Source organism: Pleurodeles waltl, chromosome 8 (genome assembly GCF_031143425.1).
Source record: "Pleurodeles waltl isolate 20211129_DDA chromosome 8, aPleWal1.hap1.20221129, whole genome shotgun sequence".
NCBI lineage: Eukaryota > Metazoa > Chordata > Amphibia > Caudata > Salamandridae > Pleurodeles > Pleurodeles waltl.
Genome location: NC_090447.1, coordinates 33,031,643 through 33,051,520, shown reverse-complemented (window position 1 = coordinate 33,051,520; position 19,878 = coordinate 33,031,643).

The following is a 19,878-nucleotide window of genomic DNA, read 5'->3' as shown; positions in this document are numbered from 1 at the left end:
GACTCCTGTGCCTGCTGCCTGTGAGTTGCCTGTGGGGGCTGCATCCTTGACTTCTGACTCTCCCCACTGCTGAGGGTCATCTGGGCCTCCCCTTCTTGGGTTGAGGTTGCCCCGGTCCTTCCTGGTACCTGGCAGCTCTGCAACTTTTCATCTGTAACTCTTGCCTTTGCCAAGGCTGGTTTGTGGTTTTTCCACACCACTGACTGACTACAACTCTTCTTCGGATGTGGGACATCAACTGCATCACTCCTGGAACTCTTCTCCTACTCCTGTGCTGCACAGTCGACTCTTTGTCTTCACTGTCAACCTGGTCCTGCAACTACAGAAGGGTGGGTAGTGGCTCCTGCCCCAACCGGACACTACAACTCAAACTGGACTTGGCCCCCTTCATTTTCAGGTCTTCTTCTGTGAGGATCCACCTTTGGTTTCTTCCAATCTTGCTTGGGTCTTGCACAGTCCTTTTCCAAAGTTTACCTGTGGGTTTGGAGAAAAACCAGGTACTTACCTCTTCTCTCCTGGTCGCTGGTGGGCACCCTGGTACTTACCTTTTGGGGTTCCTAGTTCCTCAAGCTCCCCTCTGCAGATTTCACTTCCTTGGGTGTGGGACTGACTTTCGCATTCCACTTACTTAGTATATGGTTTGGTCTCCCACTAGGGTCTCCATTATTTTCTGTAATTTCACTGTTTTCTATTGCTTTCTATTCCACTTCCTGACTTCTAATGTGTATATATTAGTGTGCTTGCTCACCTGCTAGTAGAGTATTGCCTATACAGTATTTTAGTATTTGTGATACCATAATAAAGTACCTTTATTTTCGTAACACTGTGTGGTTTTTTCATGTGTGTAAGTGCTGTGTGACTACAGTGGTATTGCATAATCTTTGCATGTCTCCTAGATAAGTCTTGGCTGCTCATCCACAGCTATCTCTAGGAAGCCCTAGCTTCATAGACACTATCTACACGCCACCAATACCTGTACCTGATATAAGGTGATAACACTATAAGTGCACACCACACACCAGGCCAGCTTCCTACACAGAGCATTACCATAGTCCTGGTGGCTGGTGATGAAGGCTTGTGTGACGGTGCATCTGGTGGACACCGAGATCCACTTTAAGATCTTGTGTAGCATGCGGAGGGTGAGGAAGCAGGCCGAGCAGACTGTGTGGATCTGATTCTTCATGATGAGTTTGTTGTCCAGGATCATGCCTAGGTTCTAGGTCTGTTCGTGGGGGTGGGTCCAAGGGTGGTGGGCCACCATGAGTTGTCCCATTGGCATGACTTCAGTCTTGTCTACGTTGAGTCTGAGGCAGTTGCCTTGTATCCAGTTGGCGATGCTGGTCATGCATAGGTGGAAGTTAGCCTTCGTGGTGGGGGGGCTTTGGATATCAAGAAAATGAGATGGGTGTCGACGGCGTATGAGATGGTGTTGAGCCCCTGGTTCCTGACAATGTTGGCCAACGGGGTCCTGTAGGTGGTGAAGAGGGTGGGGCTGAGGAATGATCCCTGGGGGATGCCACTGATGATGTTCTTGGGTTTTGATGAAAAGCGAGGTAGGAGGACACTTTGAGTTCTGTCGGACAGGAAGGATGCAATACATTTGAGGGCGTCATCTTGGATGCCGATCCGGTGGAGCCTTTTGATTAGGGTGTGGTGGGAGACCGTGTTGAAAGCTGTTGAGAGGTCGAGGGGGATGAGGGCTGCAGATTATCCTTGGTGCAGAAGGGTTCTGATGTTGTCTGTGGTGGCGATGAGGGCGGTTTTGGTGCTGTGGCTGGTGCAGAAACCAGTTTGGGTAGTGTACAGAAGATTGTTGTTCTTTAGGTATTTTGTGAATTGCTGGTTGATAGCTTTCTCAAAGACTTTGGCAAGAAAGGGGAGTATGGAAATCGGCTGGTAGTTTTTGAGCTTGTAGGAGTTGGTAGAATGTTTTGTGAGGAGGGGTTTGATTCTGGCATGTTTCCGTTCATCTGGGTAGATGGCTGAAGTGATGGATGTGTTGTAGATGTTGTTGAGTTTGCTGCTGATGGTGTTGATTTCGAGGTTGAATATGTGGTGAGGGCACAGGTCCAAGGGAGATCCAGAATGGATGGAGCACATGATGTCAGGGGTGTTTTAAGTGGAGAGTTGTTCCATCTAGTGATCATGTGGCTGCCGGGGAAGTCCACAGGGTCAAGGTGGCTGAGTGTGTCAGCGGAGGCAGGTTGGGTTATGAAGTTTCTATAGATGGTGGATATGTTGTTGTGGAAGTAGTCAGCAAGGGTGTCGCAGAGGTCCTGGAAGGGCATGATGCTGTTTTCTGCCACTGTGAGATTTGAGAACTCCTTGACAATGCTGAAGAGTTCCTTGCTGTGGTTGGAGCTGGCTTGGATGTGGTTGGCTAGTGCGTTCCTTTTGGTGTCTTTCAGGAGTCTGTGGTACCAGCTGAGGGAGTTGTTGAAGGCGGTCCGGTCGGTGGTCTCTTTGGTAGTGCTCCATCTCCTTTCTAATTGTTTGCAGTTGCATTTCGAGGTTCTTAGTTCCGGGATGTACCAGCTGGCTTTTGCGGTGTGTCTGTTAGATTTGGAGGTTTTGCTAGGGGTGACTCTGTTGATGCTATTGGGGATCCCAGGAGGTGGCATTGTTGACAGCTTGTTCGATGTACGAGGAGGTGTTGGGGGAGGATTGAAGATGTCGGTCCATTGGCTTTTGGATATTCTGTTCCAGCTGCAGTAAGTGGTGATGATTGGACTAGTGGTGCGGCTGGGGGCCGGTGTGTAGATGAAATGGACAATGGTGTGGTCTGATCAGGTGAGCTCAGTGGTGTGGCTGTATTTGATTCTTTTGCTGCCTGTGAAGATGGGGTCTAGTGTAAGTCCTGCAATGTGCGTTGGTCAGTGACTATCTGAGTTAGGCTAATGTTGTTCATGCTTTTCCTTAGGTTGATGGTGTTGGCGTCGTTGGGGTCATCGCAGTGGAAATTGAGGTCTCAGAGGAAGATGTAGTGTTCAGGGTTGATGGCTTGGGGATCGATGAAATCGGGCATAGTGCCATAGAAACTGAGGCAGGGTCCTGGGGGTCTTTAGGCAAGGGTGCCTTTAATGGTGTTTTTGCCATCTAATCTCAGATGGAAATGGAGGTGTTCCATGACTGATGTGTGTTCGGCCATCATGATAGTGCAGTGGAAGGATTCCTTGTGGATATTGGTGATTCCACCTCCATGTTTGCAGATGAGGTAGTGGTGAACAATCTTGTAGTCAGTGGGCGTATGTGTGGTGATGTCAGGTGCAGAGGTGGCATTGAGACAAGTTTCTGTGAGGAAGATGATGTTGGGGTGAGGGTGGTGATGGTATCCCATATTTCGGGTGCATGCTTGCTGAGGGATCGAACGTTGAGCAGGAGGCAGTGGAGCTGGTGGGGGGACGAGGCCAGAAGGGTGGCAGAGTTAGGGTGCGTTGCTGTGAGGGTCTTGTAGGAGAATGGGAAGTGGCGGCAGGTGGAGGGTCCCGGCTGTGGAGTTAGGAAAGGTTCAGCAGCAGTTCTTGCTTTGGGTATGAGGTTCACGATGGAGAGTTTGGCACTGGAGTAGCGATGGATGGTGGAAGATCTGGGGTTCATGGTGCTGGGCACGGTCCAGGCACGGATAAAATTGCCTTTGGCATGCCCGTTGCACGCATCTGCTGCCCAGCCACACAGCAGCCTCCATAAGTGATCCTGGGAGGTGGGAGGGGCTAGCAGGAAGGAGGGTGGGCGGGGAGTGGGAAGTGAGAAACAGGCTGGAAAATTGGCAGCAAACTGAAAAACTACAGGATTATCTGCAACAAAACAGCAGCAGCAACAACAATAGCAAAGAAGCTCCAGAAACTAGCCACTAGATGACAACAACAATGACCATGACAATGAAATAAACAATAAACGAAAATGACAAATAATAAACGAAAATAGTGCTGGTGAACAGAATACTAGCAGGGAGATCCCAGACGGGTCCCCACGGACTGAACTGGAGGGCTCAGGAACTGCAGCAAGGTCAACCAACCAGGGGAGCAATGGCAGCTCACGAGCGGCAGCAGGGGAGTGGTGAACAAGGCCCTAGGAGGTCCAAGGCTGCTCCAATGTTGTTCATGTCACTCTAGTGTCTTGCGTGATGCACCCACTTGTTGTGGGTGAGGGGCCAGACATAGGCATCCACGTCACCGCGACGCTGGGTGCAACCTCCAGGGATTGGTTAAAGGTAGTTAGCCTCCTTACACACGCGGGCCCAGTTGTGTTGGTGCAGCTCTGTTTTGCCTTCAGTTTGTAGCACACATTGGCAGCCTCTGCACGCGAGGTGAGACTGCACACTGGTGACAAGGATTGTCCTCAATGCAGAGAGACGTCTCTCTGATGAACCCCCAACAAGTGAAAGTGACACCTTGAGTGGAGTTGTAGCAACTCATCCATCGAGCACTCCCAGAACCACTTTTGAGTGTGTGATGTCCAATCAAACACTTCTGTGATCATGATCCCTAGGTATTTGAATATGTGAACTTGCTCCAGAGGGACACCATCCAGAGTCGGGGGGAATGAGCTGAAGAACAGGGGTTAAAAACCATGTACTTGCTTTTGCTGAGATTAACTTCCAGACCTCTCTGTTTGCAGAATGATCCAAATTAGTCCAAAAGCCTCTAAATCCCCATCGGAGATTCTGAAATCAGAAGCATATCATCTGCAAACAAGAGGGCCGGGACTTTCCAACCAGCAAGACACGAGGTGTCATTATCACAAAACCCAAGCTGGGATACTAAGGTGGTCATTCTGACCCTGGCGGTCTTTGACCGCCAGGGCGGAGGACCGCGGGAGCACCGCCGACAGGCCGGCGGTGCTCCAATGGGGATTCCGACCGCGGCGGTAAAGCCGCGGTCGGACCGGCACCACTGGCGGGGTCCCGCCAGTGTACCGCCGCCCCATTGAATCCTCCGCGGCGGCGCAGCTTGCTGCACCGCCGCGGGGATTCCGACCCCCCCTACCGCCATCCAGATCCCGGCGGTCGGACCGCCGAGATCCGGATGGCGGTAGGGGGGGTCGCGGGGCCCCTGGGGGCCCCTGCAGTGCCCATGCCACTGGCATGGGCATTGCAGGGGCCCCCGTAAGAGGGCCCCTACATGTATTTCACTGTCTGCTGTGCAGACAGTGAAATACGCGACGGGTGCAACTGCACCCGTCGCACAGCTTCCACTCCGCCGGCTCGATTCCGAGCCGGCTTCATCGTGGAAGCCTCTTTCCCGCTGGGCTGGCTGGCGGTCTGAAGGCGACCGCCCGCCAGCCCAGCGGGAAAGTCAGAATTACCGCCGCGGTCTTTCGACCGCGGAACGGTAACCTGACGGCGGGACTTTGGCGGGCGGCCTCCGCCGCCCGCCAAGGTCAGAATGAGGGCCTAAGTCATTAATGTATAAGAGAAAGAGGGTTGGAGTGAACAGGCACCCTTACCTCACGCCCCGAGTGACCGGGATGTGGTCGGTCAGTTCACCCCTCGGGCCACATCTAACCTGGCCAAAATTATTGGAGTGGAGCCTGATGAAAACATCGAGGAGGTATTTCCGAACACCCAATTCAGCCATAACCCTCCACAAGGAAGACCTAGGCAGGAGATCAAATGTGGACCGAAGTTTACCAAATACAACATAGAGACGCCCTCCCCCCAGAGTGACATCTTTCTGAAAAACCAGTTGGAGGCAAAGCACCTGCTCTATGGTGCTAAAGGCATCCCTAAAACCAGCTTGAGAAGAGGTCAGCAGTCCTATGACTGCCATCTAGTCCTGCAGTCTTCTCAATAAAACGTGGCTAAAGTTTCTGGTAGCTGTTGATAAGACTAATGGGCCTATAATTGGAAGGAGGGACCCCTGAATATGGAACCACTCATTATAAAATTAAAAACAAAACAAAATCAGGGCTCAAGATGTCCTTCTTGACATTAAAGAGTCCCTGAGAATCTTGTCAAGGCCGGGTGCTCTATTGGGGGAGATCCAATCAATTGCTTTGTTTACCTCCTCGAGGGTAATTGGCCAGGCTTCAGGGGCATCCATCTCTGGATTGATGTTACCTGGGGTAATGCTATCCATACTACTATTCCTATTGGCAAGGAGAGATACGTGGTTCTCACACACAGAGGAATCCATGCTGGTGTCCGAAGAATACAATTTTAAACAAGCATTTGCAATGCAACGGGTCTTGCGTTTGCTCATGTTAGAGGTGATAGCGTTGTAAACTCCTAACCTGACTTTTCACCTATCGGCAAAAGTGCATTTATGTACATAACCCGAAAAAGTGCAATTAACTATGTAAAGCGCTCGACTTCTGCCAAGCGAAATCGCGCTAGTAAATTAGAGAAAAAGTAGTCCACGAGCCGGACAGAAAACAGCGAGCCTCGCATGTTTTCTGTACTTAGTCGATGCGCTCGTGGAGGACTAGCCACCGGAAAAGGCATAACGTATGCATGCCTTCTACTAATGAAAGCAAGCAGATTTTATTAGGCAAGCCCACAAACCAATGAAAACTCTGACGTGACGTCGACAGGGCTCCGAGCCCTTTTCTAAACACTAAAGCGTCTCGCTGCGATACGCATGCGCGGGCTCGACCCTAAAAATGATAAACCCAGGCAACAAATGAAAGATGATTTTTTTCCCTTAGCAGCTGTTAACATAGCATCCCATTTGGCTAACAACCAGTCTCTCCTAGCACATTTTACAATGGCTTTATAAGAAGACCTAGCTGTTTGAATCGAGCATCTGTTCCCAGCAGGGCTAGCTGAAATGGCTGGTGACTGAATCAGTGTACAACCTTCACTATCGTCTGTCAGTAAAGATGTCACCTATGCACAGATGACCCAGTGCAGCCCTTGGTGTGCCAGCTCAGAGGTCCCATCACTCCACCACCTGCCACCAGCTCCAGTATCGCCGTCCAGCTGGTGGTTGCCATGCCCCGCCTGATGGAAAAGGCAAAGACTGCATGTTTCCTTGCCTAAGGCACGAGCGATATCTTGCCATATCTTTGCGCCTCGTGGTAGGCATATCCTTCCACAGACTGTCAAGCATACTAGGCCTACTGCGTCACAGTGGGGATAGGCGGACTATGTCTGTGGCACCTCATTGTGCAGAAGAATGTGAGCACTACACCTTTGCATCACACATGAGTGATGCTGCTCAGGACAGCGGCAAAGCCTGTGTTCCTGCATGCTAGGAGCCTCAACCTGACGCTGGCGAAGAAATATTCTGCCTGTTCCGCAATCTTCAAGACACCGGTGCAGCCTACGAGTATGGCGAGACAGTAACGGCGCCTAACAAGCACTTCCTGTAAATGACTCTGACTTTAGTGATTCAAACTGCACCATGCCCACCAGCAGAAGGGCAAATCCGTTGACACTTCTATGCACGGCTACGCAAGCTTGTTGGCACTTGCACCAACAATGACCTTCAGAAAGAGATGAAGGTCTAACTAATCCAAGGGTACAGACCGAGTGCCTTGAAGTGTCAAATTCTCAGACAACCAGGCATCAACTTTGAGGACATCCTCATGTTTGCAATTGAAAAGTATCCAATGAAAGGGCAGAGGTGATTGCGATGGCACTCACCAGGATCCCGCCTAAGGTGGAACCGAGGAATCCCACGCCCATCAAAGTAGAGGCAGTAGCAGCACTAGGAGCGGAACAGGCTCCATGCAGAGTCACCCAGAGGTCGGACACAGCGGCGACTTAGAGACTCTGAGGGTACTTTGGCTATGCAATGCATGCGCTGCAGGACTGTAGTGCGCGGGGTAAAAGGTGCAACAATTGCCAACACCTGAACCACTTTGCTCGTGTTTGCAGAGGAGGTGGTCTGGCCCAGGCACAGTATGCCAAAGACCCAGCCAGATGCTAGAGGATTCAAGCTATGTCATCCATGCTTACTACTGCATCAGCAGAATGGGACGACTCAGATCCCTTTGACAGTCCACATCTAGATGAGGAACACGGTGTTCCTTGCCTTGTGCATCATAGGGAGCAACAAACTACACGGGTGACCAAGACCAACCTGCCGTGCCACAGTGAATGGCATGCCTGTCACATCCCTGATTGACACAGGGCCATCCGTCAACATTATGCGCAAGAAAGAATTCAACTCCCTGCACCCACGACCTGCCTGCACCCAACCAAAGCCAAGGTATTCCTATATCGGGGTGACTCACCCATTACCATAGAAGGGACATTTAACTGCTCCGTTGACATGGGACTGCAGAACAAGGCTATTTGGTAGGAAAGACATATCACATGGACAATTGATAAATAAATTCAAAATCTTAATGGTGCCCATTGGTTTACCCCCTTGGCCTGATCGGTGGCCATCATTAACTGGAGCTCAGTGAAGACTGTCGCTACATCATGACCTTCTCAACGCATGGGGGCCTCTGATGATGCTGTCGTCTCAACTTCGGAATTTCATCGCAGCAGCAGTTTTCCAGATCACAGTGCTGGAGATGTTGTCAGGCCTTGATGGAATCTTAAATGCCAGTGATAACATTCTGATCCATGCATCCTCCGTCGAAGAACATCAATGGCAACTCACCGCCACGCTCCGGCAGATCACAGACGTGGGTCCGACTCTCATCGAGGACAGATACCATTTCCCACAGCAGGAGGTGAAGTTCTATGGTTACATATTTTCAGGGACGGTATCTGATTTGAATCTAATAAAGTGATTGACAGAAACATGGCAATGGAAAGAAAAAGGAGAGCAGGCATTCCACAGCATAAGAGATGCTCACTTGCATGGCACGACTGTGCCATATTTTGAACTGGCCAAAGAATCCGAACTAATTGTTGACGCCAGCCCTATTGGACAGGGTGCCATGCTAGTGACGGAATGATTTGCAACCTGTAGCTTTCTCTACGAAGCAAGGTTTGGGTTCCTGACATGGACAGTAGTGTTGATGATTTGGTCCCACACTAAGTATGATGCCAAGTGACAAGTTTGCCTGACCAATCGCCACCTGTTCTGACAGATGACCCCAGTGAGGGACTCTGGCAAGACCTCAGTATTGACTTCGGATCACTCATGGACGGTCACCACATGCTTGTGGTGTCGCATACATATTATAAATTTCCACAGGTAGCGGTCCTGGAGTCCATCAATTTCGCATGCACCAGTGAGAAATTAGAAAGGCGTTTGCCATGTTTGTGTTTCCCAGGTCCATAAAGACAGACAATGATCCACCAATCCCTGTCACTCACTTTAAGATCTACCTGGTGACGCTTAACATCACTCATTGATGGGTAACATGATGCTGGCCACAGGACAATGGGGAGCTCGTGAGGCTAATGTACACCCTAAATAAGGTCATCAGAATTGGTCTGTAGCAACATCAAGATATTGAAGACGTACTCAATGACTTGTTAGGGGCATATCAGCGCACACACCTCTTTGTACCCCGAAGAAATCTCCAGCCAAAGTCATGTTCGGGCGAGCCCTAGTAGATGTGACTGGGTGGTAGTTTGTAACCACCATGGAGGGGGGACGTTTGGTTTCCCGTTTGAAAGGCAAGCACTAATGGTCACCTGATGACAGCAGAGAAAGGAAATGATTGAGTGACCAGGAATGTCAGTATTCAGGAAGTGGTGCTCCAGTGTCCCCCTCCAAGGAAAGGTGTGATGGCTGGGATGATGAAATGAGTGAGGTACGTGAACCCCTGGACAGTGGGTGAACCAAGCCACTTCAAACTGAAATCTTATCCAACCAGGAGTCGCACACTAGCTGATAGACCTACCTACTACCTCTGACCTCACACCTGTCTCCCGCAGAGACTCACTGACTATGGGCCTGACTTAGAGTTTGGCGGTGGGGTTACTCCGTAACAAATGTGACGGATATCCCATCCGCTGTATTGCGATCCCATTATATCTCATGACAATCATAATACGTCAGACGGGATATCCGTTACTTTTGTGACAGAGTAACCCAAGGTAACCCATCCTCCAAACTCTAAATCAGGCCCTATGTTTGTGACGGTGTCCCAGGCTGAAGGGGTGAGCCCTCGTGAGCTGATCAGCATTGCATTAGGAAGCTAACACATGTAGTGTTTGTTTGAACTGTGTCTGGGCAAAAGAAAGGTTTTGGGGGAATGCAGTGTGTTGTGTGACACACCCACGTGTAGATGGGGAGGGGTCAAAGACACACACACCCACGTCATCCATGACACATCTCAGGGTTGAATAAAATTAGTTAGGCTCCGTGCTTGTGCGGGCTGGTTGTGTTACTCAGTGCTTAATTTGTAAATAAAAAGGTGCCGGTGCTAAAAGCTATCCTCTTACACACGCGGCTGCTGCAATTAAAAGTGCGAGCACATAATACTGAGGCAGCGTAATCCTGAAGCCACCACGGGCCTCTTCAGTCCATTTACAGCCACTCCCTGCCCCTTCAGCTCACTCTGTCAGCTTCCTGCTTTTCCACTTCCTGAAGCTTTTTTGTTTTTCTCTTTCTCTGTCTTTCCCACGTGTCTTTTGCTTGCAGTAAATGCCTGAGACAGACAACTAAGCGCCGGCCCTCAAAAATAAGTGCTGGTGCTCAGCACCGGAAACAACAAGTACAAATTAAGCACTGGTATTACTGCAGCTTACTCTTGCCTCCAGTTTGTACTGTGCACTGGGGCCTGTGCAAGCGGGGTGAGACTGCACTGTCACTACCGCTGTTTCTCGTATTTGTTGAATCGTCGGCCATACATTTACCCCTCACCCACTTTGTAGTGGCTCACATTTCTTGATATAAAAGAAATCTTGTTCTCAGGACCTGGTTAGTGATATTTACTGTAGGTGTCAGGATCACAGCCAGAGAGCACAGTGAAAGAATACCAGTGAAATACCCCACAAATAAACAGAAGTACTTAGGGGCATATTTACAAGAAACTGACGCTTCAGTGCTGATGCACCAGTTTTCTTGCATCACCTTTCCCCACCTAATGACACTATGGGTGCGCCGTATTTACAATACGGTGCACCATGGCACGTTAGGCCAATAACGTCAACATTGTTTACGCTCTTGTGGCGCTTTGCTGCACTAGCATCAAAAATGTTGACGCTAGTGCAGCAAAGTGCAAGGAGGCCCATGGAATACAATGAGTGCGTCACTTTAAAACCTGACTTGAGCAGGCGTTAACAATGATGCTTAAAATGGCGCAGTGAAATGTTGAAGACTTCACTGAGCCATTTTTGCAGGCCTCCAAATGCCTGAATGTCCCCCTTGCATACATTATGGTTGGCGCAGGCATAATGTGGCGCAAGGGGTCACAAAGTACCGCAATGCATGCATTGTGCCACTTTGTAAATATGGCGCAGCCAAAATTGCCTCCTTGAGTCACATTAGTGTCAAAAAATGACTCTAGTGTCGCACAAGGAGGCGCTCTGGCCTTGAAAATCTGGCTCTTAGTATGTAATGGGGTGGATAATCAGCTTGATGGATCTGCAGTGCCCTAACAGTGCCCCAGTGGTGTAACGAAACTTGAGGAAGCCCCCCCTGCAAACTATATGGACCCCCACCCAGTCAGGAGCTGTCAGGCTTCCCAAGAAAGAGAAGTGTATTCCATCTTTTTGGAACAAACCATTCACTGTATTCTTAATGTCCCAGAGCTTGGTCCTTTGGAAAACCTTAGACACACACAGATCCCTCATCTCAGTTTCAATAGTTCTTCTTTCTTTGTCCCCCGCATACGGCTTCAACACTCCCTCCATGCCTGTCTTGGTACCAGTCCAGAACAGACAAAATAGGCACAATCATCGCCTTTTAATCTCCCTCAAATACCTCTTTATCTGCTTTAGCAACATCTCCCCCATCAGATGTACCAGACATCACTAGCAATTCAGGAGAACCCTCTGCCATTATTGAATTCTACCACTCTGGGGTACAACCATCCACAATCCACTGACCCCTTTTACTTAGAATCTGACTATCCTCCGTTCATCTTAAAATCCAGCTGCCTCCCAAATGGTCTTCTCTCTGCTTGTCCAGCTGCCACTGTGTTAAATGGAAAATATATAAAGCAAGGAGTGAAAAGGGATGGGGGCAAAACAGGCATGTACCATCAGTATGGCAAACAAAAGTGCTATTACAGTTAGACCTTCAACTCCCTAAACCCTTCGCCTGCATAGGTAATAACCCAGTGTTGCTGGCCAAAGTTTAAGTGGATGCCTCGCATACAGTCGACCTGGTAAGCCTACGTTTCTCAAACATGACCTAAAAACCTTTATCCAAAACCTGTTAATGGGTAACTCCATCAGTGTCTTCACAGAGAGACCTACTCATTGCCCCTTAACCTGATGAAATGCCTAAGTGTCTTCTGTACCTCTCCCAAGGACCGTATCCTTAAACAACCTCACTTGGTCCATCTGCAACCTCTTCAGCATAATCTCTAGCTTTTTGCCCCATCAGCCAACATCTTATACCTGCAATCCTTCAGCAATACAAGCTTACAGTTCAGAATTCACAATGGTATCATAAACATCCCTACTTTGTAAAGCATGAAAAGGAAAGATTCCCACTTTGAAATCCAAACCTTTCCTGTACCCCTTGCACCTCCTTTTAAATCTCCAGTGCGGCTGCTCTTTTCTCCAGCTTATGTCTTTTAACCCCAAAACATGTGCTATAGAAAGTATGTTGGACACTCTCATCCCCAGACATTTCAGCTCTGTTGGGTCTGTGGCTTCTCACTCCTTTGCCCTACAATACCTCTCCCCTTTGCCCAAGAGCACAGAGGTGAACAAACCAATATTGCTTCCACCAACATATCTGAAAATTGTCTCGTTGATGTGCCATCTTCTACCTTTCCCTATCTCTTCCGCCAAGGCTAGCAAACCTGAATCCTGAACTTCCCTCAACACAGTAAAACCCTGTGTACCACAAATTACATTCCCTTCTTCATCTCCAACCAAAATAAATACTGCACTATACCCGCCTGCTCTACCAACCACTCACCTTCATGCATTGCCCTGTCCTACCCAAGCTTGGTCAGAATTTCAAAGCCCCCTGGTGCACAGGGATCATGCAAAAGAGGAACCATTTCCCTGCATACTCACATCTCATATATTTATTTGCATTTTATATATCACATAAACCACAGAATACCAAAGTGCATTACGTTGAAACTTGAGCATTTGAGATTCAGTGCAACAGTAACATGACTGGGATCGGAACTATAATGGAGGTAGGACAATAGTAACACATCTGCCAGACAGATACATCTAGAGACAGATCCAGCTAGAAATAGATACAGCAAGTGAGAGATCCAGCAAGTGATAGATCCAGCTAGAGACAGATCCAGCTAAAGATAGATCCAGCAAGTAATAGATCCAGCTAGAGACAGATCCAGCTAGAGATAGATGTAGCTAGAGATAGATAAGCTAGAGATAGATCCAGATAGAGAACAAAACAGCTAGAGGTAGATCCAGTTAGAGATAGATCTATTTAGAGATGGATGCAGCTAGAAACAGACCCAGCTAGAGACAAATACAACTAAATATAGATCCAGCTAGATGTAGATCCAGCTAGAGACAGATCTTGCTCGAGACAGATCCAGCTAGAGGTAGATCCAGATAGAAATAGATCCAGTTAGAGATATATCTATGTAGAGATAGATCCAGCTGGTATAGATCCAGCTAGAGTTAGATGTAGCTTGAAACAGATACAACTAGAGCTAGAGCTAACTAGATATAGATCCAGCTAGAAGTAGATCCAACTAGAGCAGGATCTAACTAGATATAGATCCAGCTAGAAGTAGATTCAGCTAGAGACAGATACAGCTAGAGACAGATCCAGGTCAAGGTAGATCCAGTTAGAGATATATCTATGTAGAGATAGATCCAGATAGGTATAGATCAGCTAGAGATAGATGTAGTTTGAAACAGATACAGCTAGATCTAACTAGATATATATCCAGCAAGAACTAGCTCCAGCAAGAGTTAGAGTAACTAGATATGGATCCAACTAGAAGTGGATCCTGCTAGAGACAGATCTTGCTCGAGACACATCCAGCTAGAGACAGATACAGCTATAGATAGATTTAGCTAGAGATAGATCCAGCTAGAGACAGATACAGCTAGAGACAGATACAGCTAGAGATAGATTCAGCAAGAGAGAGATACAGCTAGAGATAGATCTAGGTAGAGACAGATACAGCGAGAGATAGATCTAGGTAGAGGTAGATGATTCAGCTAGAGATAGATCCTGCTAGAGAGAGATCCAGGTAGAAGTAGCTCGAGCTAGAGACAGATCCGACTAGCGATAGATTCAACTAGATACAGATACAGCTAGAAGTAGATCCAGCTAGAGACAGATCTTAGTAGAGACAGATCCAGCTATGCCACAGATCTTCATCCACAACAGACTGGGAGGGGACTCAATTTATGGATGCACTCAATAATGGCTCCTATTCATTCAAAAGGACTTAATATAAACCAGGGAATACCCAGTAAAGGACAGTTCAAAACAAGCCAGGCATCCATTGCACTTATTGCTACCCTCCTGAGAAACACAGCAGCCAAGGCAAACTTGTCCATAAGTATGACAAGTATGACATCCCCTCCTAAATAGTAGTGACTCAACTAAGTAGTTGCCTTTCTGGAAGAGCTGATGGTTTCTACACGTGCAATTTCACAATTACTAGCGTAGTAATATGACATGATCGTTGAGCCTTCCAAGTAAGGGGATTAAGTGGCTGGCCCAGTAGTCAAATGGAGACACCAAGACCTCAACCCATGCAGATGATGTAACCACTGCTACACCTCACTTGGATGTTTTTCATAATATACTCTTACAAAACTAGGGGCCTGATTTAGAGTTTGGCAGATGGGGTACCTCTATCCCAAACGTGATGGATATCCCATCTGCAGTATTACAATCTCATTATATCCTAAGGGAATCATAAAACGGCGGATGGGATATCCGTCACATTTGTGACGAAGTAACACGTCTGCCAAACTCTCAATCAGGCCCTATTACACAATACATATTGAATTTCACACTTAAAGTGGAGGTCTTACCAAACACATTTTTTTGCATTGTGTAATTTAATATAACGTTATTTCCTGTGGGTTTTGTTTTTAATTCCCTATCTCCATTATTTTTTACTGGGTGGTGTTGCAGTTCCAGTGGTTAGCCACACGAGGTGCTGGACTTACTGCTGTTTTTCATGGTAGCAATACTCCTGTTTGGTGACTGAGGAAAAAATAACAAACATACTCAAAAGTGTAAATTACTCAAAACCGTAAGTTACCTTTGTGATTCAGGACCAGCCTGTTTCTCCTTGTGCTGTTTTTAGATTTTAAGCCTGATTTAGATCTTAACGGTATTACCACTGTCCTGGTGTGGTGGCAGACACAAGTCAATGGAGTTTAAAAAATGTATTGCGTCTAAAGTGCCGACCGCCTCAACGGAGTGTTCTTCCTAGCCGCAAGGCTGGCGGGCTCCCGCCGACTCTCTTTAGATGTTACAGTTCTTTAGGTGTTGTTCTGATGGAGGAAGACCGTCGCGGGGGCCAATGTACATTGTACAATGGCAGTGGCCAGGGCAACAAGGTAAATAACACTCACCCCATTAGCCATATATGTCCACCTGTATCACACAGCATGCTACACACACACACACCATGATCCATTGCCATTCCACTACATCACAACATGTACATACAGAAAACACAGAATGCCATGCGTTCTTAAACATAGCATTCACACACTTTTGATACAATACCCACAGACAACACAACCACAACTACAAACACAAGTACACACTCATCTACACAAACACATTCACACAAAAACACAACTACATACATCACAACAACCACAACAAAACAACAACATTCACCTGAATATTGCACACAGCAACACAACACACAACCAAACATACACAACAAACATCAGACCCACATGCAAGTGGCACACATGCAGACACAACCGCATCACCCACTGCAGCTCCCTCTACCTCAACCAACCAATCCACCCACACACACATACACGTACTGACTCACATACACAACTAGAAGCACAATATGACACTTACTGGTCACACTGCAAAGTGCACACATGGGCATAGTTTATAATTGTGATGTTATTTTTATTTTGGTGCAAGCATTCATTTTGTAATGAATACTTAATACCAAAATAAAATCACATTTGTTTATGTAATTGATTCATGTCATACGCAGATGTGTCTCCATTGATGTCTGACATAGATGTTTTACAGACATATGCATGCCGCAAGCTTTAAAAAAAAAATAATATTACTGTGACATGTCCATTTCTGCAGGGGTCCCAAGCTAGTGTGAAGTGACCAAACATCGCAAGTAATGTGGAAAAATTACCTTCAAGCCAGGAGACAACGGGGTTGTGTGTTCTCTATGGTCCAGTGGCAGCAGCAACTGCAGGTCTCGTCTAGTCGTGTCTAGTCGAAAACTGAAGTGAAAACATGAAAAAAGGTACTTTTTTACCTCATTCCCTTCCAAACCACAAGCTCATATATGTAGGTAACACTGCCACAGTTGCCTTGGCTGAAAGGCACATCGTGATTGGCTTTAACGGAACAGTGGCTGGAGTCCCAGCCACTATTTCCAATGGTGCATTTGACGCGGTTGGAGATTCCTAGCGAAGTTGTCGGGACTCGAGTTGTCTATCGTCTATGGTCCTGCCCACATCTAAATAGAGAGGGTGGACTGCCAAGGTGGCAGGCAAGTTTTCTGATGGAAAACCGACGGTGGGACCATTACCATCAAGATCTAAATCAGGCCCTTTGTTGGGAAGATATATCTATATCTATATATACCTATATCTGTATCTATATATAAATATTGCTGGTTCTATATTAGTTATCTGGAGACTGATGAAATAGTTACAAAATGAACTATTTGTCCGTTGCTGTTGCTGTAATTTCCAAGGTTCTTAGGTGGCATATTGGGTAACTCTAGTGTTTTATAAACTACTATTAAGCCATGGTGGATAAGACATTATTCTCAAGCGTACTTGATTTTTGTACACAGACCAAACCTTTCAAAATTCCAGACCTCCCCCAAATTTTGTGAGATTTCACAGGCAAGAAACCATTTGTGCCTGCAGAACACTGGTCCAGGCAGAAAGTATGTTTCAAGAAAAGTAAAACTGCAGCCAAGAGACCTTTTCTCCTTGAACCAGTCTCATCCCACCTCAGGTGACATTTGAAAGTGTGATATTACATTCTCTCCTTTAAGTGTATTTCATATAATTTTGAGTAATTCCTCATAATTTAGTGTAATTTTCAAAAAGTTTCACAAAAAATGGTAATGTTGGCTACTCCTAGTTAAAGCTGTGTATTCACATAGCACATATCACAAAGTGAAATGCCTTTTAGCACTAAAACAAAAGATGTTGTTACCCAGCTCAGTGGTCCTGGTTTAATCAACAGCTCAAGAAGGAAAGGCTGAGCTATCTCCGCCTTGACTAGCACCTATTACTTGTAGTTAATGAAGAGATATCTGCAACAGTGGCACGACTGGTTAAGTCATCTCAGAGTTGACCGGACTGTGTTTGTGGTCACTAAGGGCCTGATTTGGGACTCGTTGGACGGGTTACTCCATCACAACGGTGACAGATATCCGGTCCGCTGAAATCTAAATCCCATAGGAAATAATGGGATTAAGATTTCGGCGGACGGGATATCAGTCACAGTTGTGACAGAGTAACTCATCCACCAATATATAAATCAGGCCCAAAATCTATGAAAACGAATCCTTTCTTGTATGAGTTCAAATGTATCAGTTATTCTCCCAAGCATCAGCCTCTGTGTTGAACCCCTGCAGAAGGTGGCTGCTTCCTGCGTTGGCACGAAGCCTCTCCAAACAGTATCAGATGTAACTGTGCAGTGATGCCAAGGTTCACATCTGGGGTGATTAATTCGATGCTGTCCGCGCCACCATCTGTTCCCTGGCGCATTCTATTCACTCAGTTCACTTGCATGCTCTGTGTCCAGTCTGTTCGACAAATGCATGGCAGAGGGCCCCCTAGTGCCCATTGTCTGTGCATGTTGTTGGATGCTGAGTTGTTTCTCGAAATGAACTGTTATAAAACCTTATTGACCTAATTTTATTTTTGGAATTTATTCAAGTCAAGTAAACTTAGAGGGTAATTTAGAGGTTGGTGGATAGGGTGCCCTGATACAACTGTGATGGGTATCCTGTGTGACAAAACATTGGTCTGCCAGCCTCATTTAGAGTTGAGTGGACCACCAGCTCTCTGTTGACAGAGCCCCTGTTGGGTCTGATGATGAAAGGCTTCCTCCAACAACCCAACGTCTGTCAGAGTAAGAGCTTACACCACCCTCTCTATATACGGTGTGATGTCCTTTTTTAGTGTCTGACACTACCAGCTGAAACCTGGTGTGAGAAGCAGAAAAAAACAAATAATGATTCCCCCCACCCAGGGAAAAAACTCTCTCGATCTGGGGAGTCATTATTTTGTTTTTTGAAAACAAACTTCTATTTTGGGAGTTTGTTGTTAAAAAGCAAAATGTTTGTACAAGTAATGTGGATGACTGTCCAAACCGATGGCGGCTGTCCACCACACGTTTTGTACCTTGATAGGATCCACCATGACAGCAGTTCCTGTTAAGGTATAGAGATCACCAGCGGGCCAGCAGTGATCTGTAGATTTTGTGGACAGTGGTCCATGAGGATGGCCACCTTGATGCATGGAGTACCCTCCACCAAAACTTAAATGTAGCCCTTAATTTAAAAGTAATATTTGTTCTACAATTACAGGTTCTAGAAAGTAGTTGAAGTGTTCACACTTAAATATGTATATGTGCTCTACATAAAAAGTAACAACTTGTTTATGTGTAAAGGCGTCAATGAGGAAACCATCGATCAGCAAGAATTGAAATTAATAGTATTTTTTTCATACTTTAACAATGGAGCCCCTCATGCTGCCACCACCAGGAAGCCAGCATCTTTCTGCTCATAGCCCAAACCAGGAAAACAAAAAAATACACATTTATAAATGCATTGTACAAAAAATAAATACAGTAGATTTACTAAAAACTCTCTCAGTGCAGCACAGCAACCGAGTAGCTGCACTGCCTTACGTGACAGGGAGAGAGCAAGAAAGGACCAAACTACTAGGATATGGTAGTGTCCAGTTCTCTTCCTAGAGCTAGTGCACGATTAGGCTGCTCAATGCCATCCGTGCAGCTTTGCACCATAATGGAAGGTGTCTGCATCATGTCCATGAGAGGTTTTGTACTGGAAGGGCTCCATTCCAACACAAAATACTAAACCTAGACAAACTTTAACACTTTTCCTGCTTTGGATGTGTGCTGTACAATGCAGCACACATGCAAAGCTGGAAAGGTCCGGAGAAATGCAACCATTTCCCTAAGTTAATGTCATCTCAAAAAGGCATTATTCTTTGGAGCAAAACCCTATCTGTTATTGTTAGTAAATAGAGCTTTGCGTCGGTATCCATGGGAGGTTGCATCGGAACGTCTATGTACCACCCATGAAAAGCCGCCATTATGCAAAGTAATGCAGAACAGCTTGTGTTACTATTAGGCAACTTCTCAAGTTTTGCACCAAAAGGAAAATTCCAAAAGAAACATTTTGCACCATTTTACATCACCCTTGAGACACAAAACCAGCTCAAAATGTTAGTACTTATACGTAAATGGTGACACATTAAAGCATACAATGGATTTGGATGTGGCCAGAGCGAATGCCAGTGACTGAGGTTAATTTAAGCATTCCACCCATAACCTTGATGCTTTAAGTGCAACAGGTATGCCCAGAACTGGGTCCCGTGCTCACTGTGCCCCTGGAATCAAGCTATACCTGGCTGATGAGCTCATATCAGGGCGAAACTGGTCCTGGGTTGCTTGTGTTTTGGTT